Raw genomic sequence first — 6622 nt, 5'->3', positions numbered from 1 at the left:
GTATGTGTTAAGCAATAACATTTTATAAAAATCAGCTAACGCATCACAGCATAACAACATAACATGATTATTAATGGAATTCAGTCATGTTTTATTATCTGCATGATACGTTATCAATTATCATCCTCTATATGAAATACTGCGAATTTATCATATACATGAAATACCAGACTGACTTCTCCTTGTCGTGTCAATAGTAACTAAGTCTCTGTTCTTTAACTAAATGAAACCCTTAAAATAACAATATATTCTTTCGGACAATTTTAATGCATAACCTGTCAGTCTTTCAGTGCAAATTTTAAAAATGTAAAGTTAAAGAAAGTTTAATAATTTGGATAATTCTGTATTCTGATACGAAATAAAAATTTTGTATAAATAGTATCACAGTAATGAAATATGTTTCTCACCTTTTTTTGATGAATTTATGATTCATTATTTGTGTCAAAATAAAAGTCAAATTTTCATACATTTTTTTTAGATAAGCATGTTTATTTTAAAAAGAAATTTTCATTATTATACTTTTCAATTTTCAACCCATCAGATTTTAAAATCACTTTCTTATAAATCCCTCAAAACGCATTCATAACTTTCTAACTAAAAGTATTTTCAAAAAACTATTTCATTAAGTGCTTTGAAATATAAATGCAAAGTATGAAAGCAATCAGAGTCTTTATATGGAGCATAGTCAGTGAAATACTTTAATTAGTTAAGCAATAAAGCAAAATCGTAAGTGATTCAAAATATCGGAGGGTAACATAAGTCCTAAGAAACTTAAAAGCAACATAAAATATCTCATTAGATTACACAAAGACGTTAATGTTCCATGACGACCGAAGACTTTGAAACGGATTTTTAATACACACTTCCATCGAAGTTCGCACGAAAATACATAAAAAAGAGAGATCATAGAAAGAAGTCTCTTAAACATAAGCAAGTATTCCAAAGCGATTTCAAGTAACATAAAAAAATTGCTTTTCTTCAAACGCTGTTGAAAATTTTAGTGCCAATAAAAGTATTAAAAAAAGCATTACATCAAAAAGGATATTTAGAAACGGTCGACTTGATTTACCGCTGCGAAGCTTTTTAATGAAATTCTGATTCTAGTGTATTTTCTCTTTTTCATTTTTTTCTGATTTTTTTCTTTTATTATTACATCTTTCTAAATAATCTGTTTTTGCAAAGATGAATTCAGGTAAGTAAACGTGTATTTCAAACTGTTGTTTTTAGCTTGGAAGATCTGGTAATTATTAATTGTAGGCGATTGTTTAAGAAAGAGCTTAAGAAGTAGCAGAGAATTAAGAAGTTTCCTAACATTTTATGGATATACAATAAAAACCTTTCATTCAAATTAGGGCGAAATCCTTCCAGATAAATCATGGAAGCTGTTTTAAGAAGTTTAAAGTAAAAATAAGTATGTGATATAACAAAAAAATATTTATTACAAATATATTTATATATAAGGTATTTTTTAAAACGGTTACAGCCGAAAACATAGCAGACGAAAACGTCGCGGAGAAAAGAAAGCAAAGAGAAAACGTCGTCGTACAAAATATCGTAGTCGAAATTAAGAGGTTCAAAAACTTTGCAGTTTAAAAACATCATCGTCGAAAATATCGTGGTAAAAAATAAAGAAAATCATCGCATGACGATAACATCGCACACACGCGTTTTTCAAATCCCATAATGGTATATTATGTAAATAACTTCGTCATAACTAACAAATCGACATCCAAAAAATTGAATTCACGCTATACATAAAAATATTAACGTCAGTTTAAGAATAAACGGAAACAAAACAAAATATAATTTTCAGTAAAACAGTATCAGCTTAACAAATGTGAAAGAAAATAATTTTATTATTGACTAAGCAATTTTTATAGACGTAATTTCATGCAGTTATTTATCTTCCTTTTTCTAAGTATTTTTAGATTGTATTCTTCATAAAAAAATTATCAGTAAAACTTTATAAAAACAAGGTTAATTTTTTAATGAACTATGTAAATTTAAAATTCTATTAAGTTCCATAAGTTGCAATAATTTTTGACTCGTTTTCAATTTTTAAATGTTTAAGTTTCCTTCTTATTTTTTCAGCAAAAATGTATTAATTCATTGAAAAATACGAAATATACAATTAAAAGAAACCCTCTTTTCTTCTTGCGCTCCTAAATCATTATGCGGACATACATTTACAACTTCTAAAACCTGAAAACGCATGTGTACGATGTTATTGTCACGCGATGATGTATAGGTACTTTATTTTTTACCACGATATTTTCAACGACATTGTTTTTAAACTGCGAAGTTTTTGAACAGCTTTACTTTCGACCACGATATTTTGTACCACGATGTTTTAGAACTGCGATGTTTTCTCTTTGTTTTCTTTTCTCCCACGATGTTTTGTACTGCGACGTATTCTCTTTATGTTGTTTTCTCCGAAACGTTTTCGTCCGCAATATTTTTGCGGCGATGTTTTCGGCGGACACCTTTAAAACAATATTTGATCTTGGTGCGTATCATTCAGCTCTACGCGACTACGTCGAAGACTCTTGTTTTCGTCAATTTTTCAGCGAAATTTATGCATTAAATAGGCTTTCTTGCTGATCCTGTATATGTTTTATATTTATTATAATTCCTTCTTTTAAGCTCTATTATGTTATGTTTTCAAAGAATTCAAATTTTGAGTCTCCCTCTTTGCACCTCTTATGGTCAGCTGTATTGCTGCACCGTTTAACAAGCAGCGTACATGAAACTTATTGTCTAGCTAGAGAAATAACAGTTCGAATTTTTTTTCCATATAAAATATTGAGATTTTGTTGAGAAATATGTAATAAAAGCACATTTTAGCCTTTTGTCTTATATTTATTTCGGAAGAAGAAAATATTGAAAGTATTGAACTGAAAACATTTGAATGATTCTGTGTTATTTTTCCTCCCGATTTCGATTCAACAAAGTTCAGTTAAGCGAGACTTTGTTGCAATTATATTTTTGATGTTTTTATTAAAACCTTCGAGAGTGGGGAATGATTTCTACAGATACACTATTTTATATATCTTATTTTATTTAAAGCGATATTTTTTAAAAATCTTTACTTTGATCATAAAATGTTTTATATTAAATAATAAATTTTGCAAAAATGCATTCTTTGATAATCCTTAAAACATCCTGTATATACACTATTTTGAAAAAAGAAAAAGAAAAAAAAAAAAAAAAAGTGACTTTTTTTATTAAAATTACGTATGTGTAAAGCTCATCCACAGGTAATGAAATGATTAAAATACAAGGCCATTGGACCTATCACTGGCTATCAGTTTAACACTGAGTGTTCAAATCAGTAACTGGTGAGAGCTATGCATGCTTGTAAATGTTGAGGTAAGGAGGGATAAAGATCATCCTGCAAAACATGCTGCCAGGCATTCCTCAATTCTTACTCCAAATCTAAGACAACTTGGACGGGGGGCGAATCTGGTGGCTTACCATATCTCATACATATCCGAATGACTGGGGACCTTGCCGGCCAAGGAAGAGTACCAACAGCTCGGAGACAGTCCGGAGGAACGCAGCAGTATGGGGGTCTAGCGTTAACGTGTTTGAAAGTGACTCTAGGATAGCGGGCCTTGAAGGGTATTGCAAACAGCTACACGATGTCATCAGCACATCGTTCAACTGTTAAAGTTGTACGCAGAATGACTAGGGTCGACCTACTCCCGTGAGAGATAGCACCCACACACCATCACATCAGGAGTAATTGGTCCCTCAATACAAAGGCCGATTGAGACCGCTGACCCCTCCACACACTAACACAATGATCATATGCCTCAATGGCAGCCGTGATGGTCGTCTTTATCGCCAGAGTAGTATTGCTGCTGAAGAAGTATATAACATGCCGAGAATTTTCCAAATTGTACGTCGTTTATTTCGTCGTTGTTGTGATGCATGAATTTTAATCGCACTTTAATTGCATTTAAAAATTCATATGAAACTCTTAATGATAGGTTTTGCCTCCCTATATGGATTTGAGGTATAAATTATAAATTTAGATATTAATTGAGCTAATAATTCAAGGACAAGTATGAGCTTATGTAAGATCTATATAAATCAAACAAATAACATCTGTTTTCTAAATAATATTTTCTTAAATGCATTTCCTTCAGCATACTAATGGAGCTTACGCGTTATTTACACCTGTGACTCTAACTATATTGGACGAGAATGAAGCGTTTTCTTGGTTTTCTTAATGCGCAACACAGAGCAAATTTCCAGCAAAATTACTGTACGACGAAATACCTGCCTAGCAGATAGCTCTAGCGTGCCATATGGTAGTAAATACTCATCTATAATGAAAGTAAGACAAACTATATATTTCGCCTACGTTTACTTATACACCTAGGTAGAGAAAACCGAAAAATAAAAATTAACTTAGAATTGCAGGAGAGTGTAAATGTTAAAAAACTCGGCAAGGATGCAGATTCTAACCTTTGATATTAATTCCGAGATCTTCGCATTCCTAAAGTTTCATGCATTTTTTGAAAATTTTAAGGACTGTTAACGTTAAATCTTCATTCGTAATGCAGGCAACCGTCTGTTGTCGTATGCAGATTGTGCAATTATTATAGCAATAGCTATTGTTCAGTGGAATTGTATACTAGAACAATGGACGTAGGCTTGATTCGCGTGCAAACACTGTTCATTAGAGCATGCCACTACAGCCTCAATACAATATTTTAGCAATAATTACTGATAATGCAGTAGATGATGGTTGTTGTCAGCAATATATGCTTAGCTGCAAACACAAACGAAATTTATTACTATTATTAATAATTTTCCTAAATAATGCCCTTATTTTCAAAAGTTTAGTAATTTTAATTAAAAATAAAGAAATAAAAACACTATCTGAGAGATTAACTACTAAGAAAAAGTTGTAAGAAATAAAAAAAATTCATCTTCTGAAAACTGTTATATATGACCTTTTTGAGATTCCCAAAAAAGATACGCAAGTTAACAATAAATCATTTTTAATTTCTAAAATCTCTGCTTTCGAATGAAATGACATACAAGTGATTTCTTTTCAGCAAGAAAAGTTTCATTTTAATGAAATTTTAGCTTTGTTTAAAAAGAAAATCATTTGTTTCAGGGCATTTTGTGGATATAAGGTTCTTCTTTTTAACATTTCTTAAATTTAAGCTATAAATGTTACTTTTGTCATACAGAACGAAGCAGATAAACAATATTTTAATGCAATAAAAAAAGCTGTTTCAAGCAAATTCAGGATAACAAAATCAAAACGGAGCTACTGCACTTTTACTCATCAGAAAAAAACTTGTTTTAACAAAAATATTTATTTATTAAAGTAGAGAAGTATTTATAAGTATAAATCTAATTGGAAAAATGAAACTTAAAATCTGTAAGAATCACGCGACTTTTCACCAGTAAGTAAAGCTGAAGGTAAATAATTTTACATTATTACAATTTAAAAGGCATTTAAGCTCATTAATTTTCCAAATTGAATTCGAAATGGCTTCGAAGATTTTGTCTACTCTACTTGTAAAACATCTAAATAATAGTTAATGGAAACGGAATCGATTAGCTGCACAGACGCTTTCCGAGATGTTCAGCATTTGAAAGGTAAACGTGAATTAGGGATTTTAATCAAATTCACAATGAGCGCATCTATTTATGAAAGCAGCATTTGAATGACTATCGTTCTCGTAGAGTGATGGGAGAGAAACGCTTGTCTCAGGTAAAAATGAGAGAAAGCACAAAATCGAAATAATGGATTAAATGTTAATTTGAAAGTGATAAAAAAGATTAAAGATCGCAGTTCTGAGATTTTACAGTGGCAGAGCAATTAGGATTGCTGATCTTAATTGCTTTTCCTAGAAACTTCTTAATTGACTTTTTCCTAGAAACTTCTTAATTGACTTTTTCCTAGAAACATTATGTATCTGTCTAAGATCTAGTCCGTATTAAAATGTGATGCTCAGTAGCGAAATTCGATTAGCACGAATATATTAAAAAAATCTAAAAGGTTTCAGATTTTAAATTACGTCCAAGGGGACTTTTCGAATTTTCGATACACAGTTCCGCGCGCTGGAAATAAAAAGATCCCCCCCCTGTAGATTGTTGTCATTACTCGCTTTCAAATCGTTAAGTTTGTTACTCAAAAATTCGTTGAAGTTTTACAAAATATGAAATCGATAATAAAACAAATTCCAAATTTCAGATTTGGGCTTCCACATCCCCACATTCGCAGTAGGATTACGTCATTCAAAATTCGATGGCTCTATCTACCGTTGTTTTATGACAAGGCGAGGAATATCCATACATTTATGTAGATTTTTCATCATTTAATTTCTTCAAATACGATGCAGGACTCTAACATTTGGTGGCAACAGTTTGAAAAGTGAAACGGACATTTATAGTGATTTAACGTAAAATCGCAGAACGAAAACAATAGTCCTTCAGAGACAAACATGGTATTAAACATAATTAAAAATTAATTTTAATTTTACTTAGCTTACAGAATTTAAAACAATTAGTTGCGTAGGATAATTAGCAACAACATAGTATGTACAGGTATTTTAGAATTATTTACAGATGATTTAACTTCATTGAGGTAAAAAGT

Source organism: Stegodyphus dumicola, chromosome X1, assembly GCF_044657685.1.
Source record: "Stegodyphus dumicola isolate Sdum_Otavi_A_Nest chromosome X1, ASM4465768v1".
In the NCBI taxonomy this organism is placed as follows: domain Eukaryota; kingdom Metazoa; phylum Arthropoda; class Arachnida; order Araneae; family Eresidae; genus Stegodyphus; species Stegodyphus dumicola.
Note: the sequence above shows the minus strand (reverse complement) of the source record.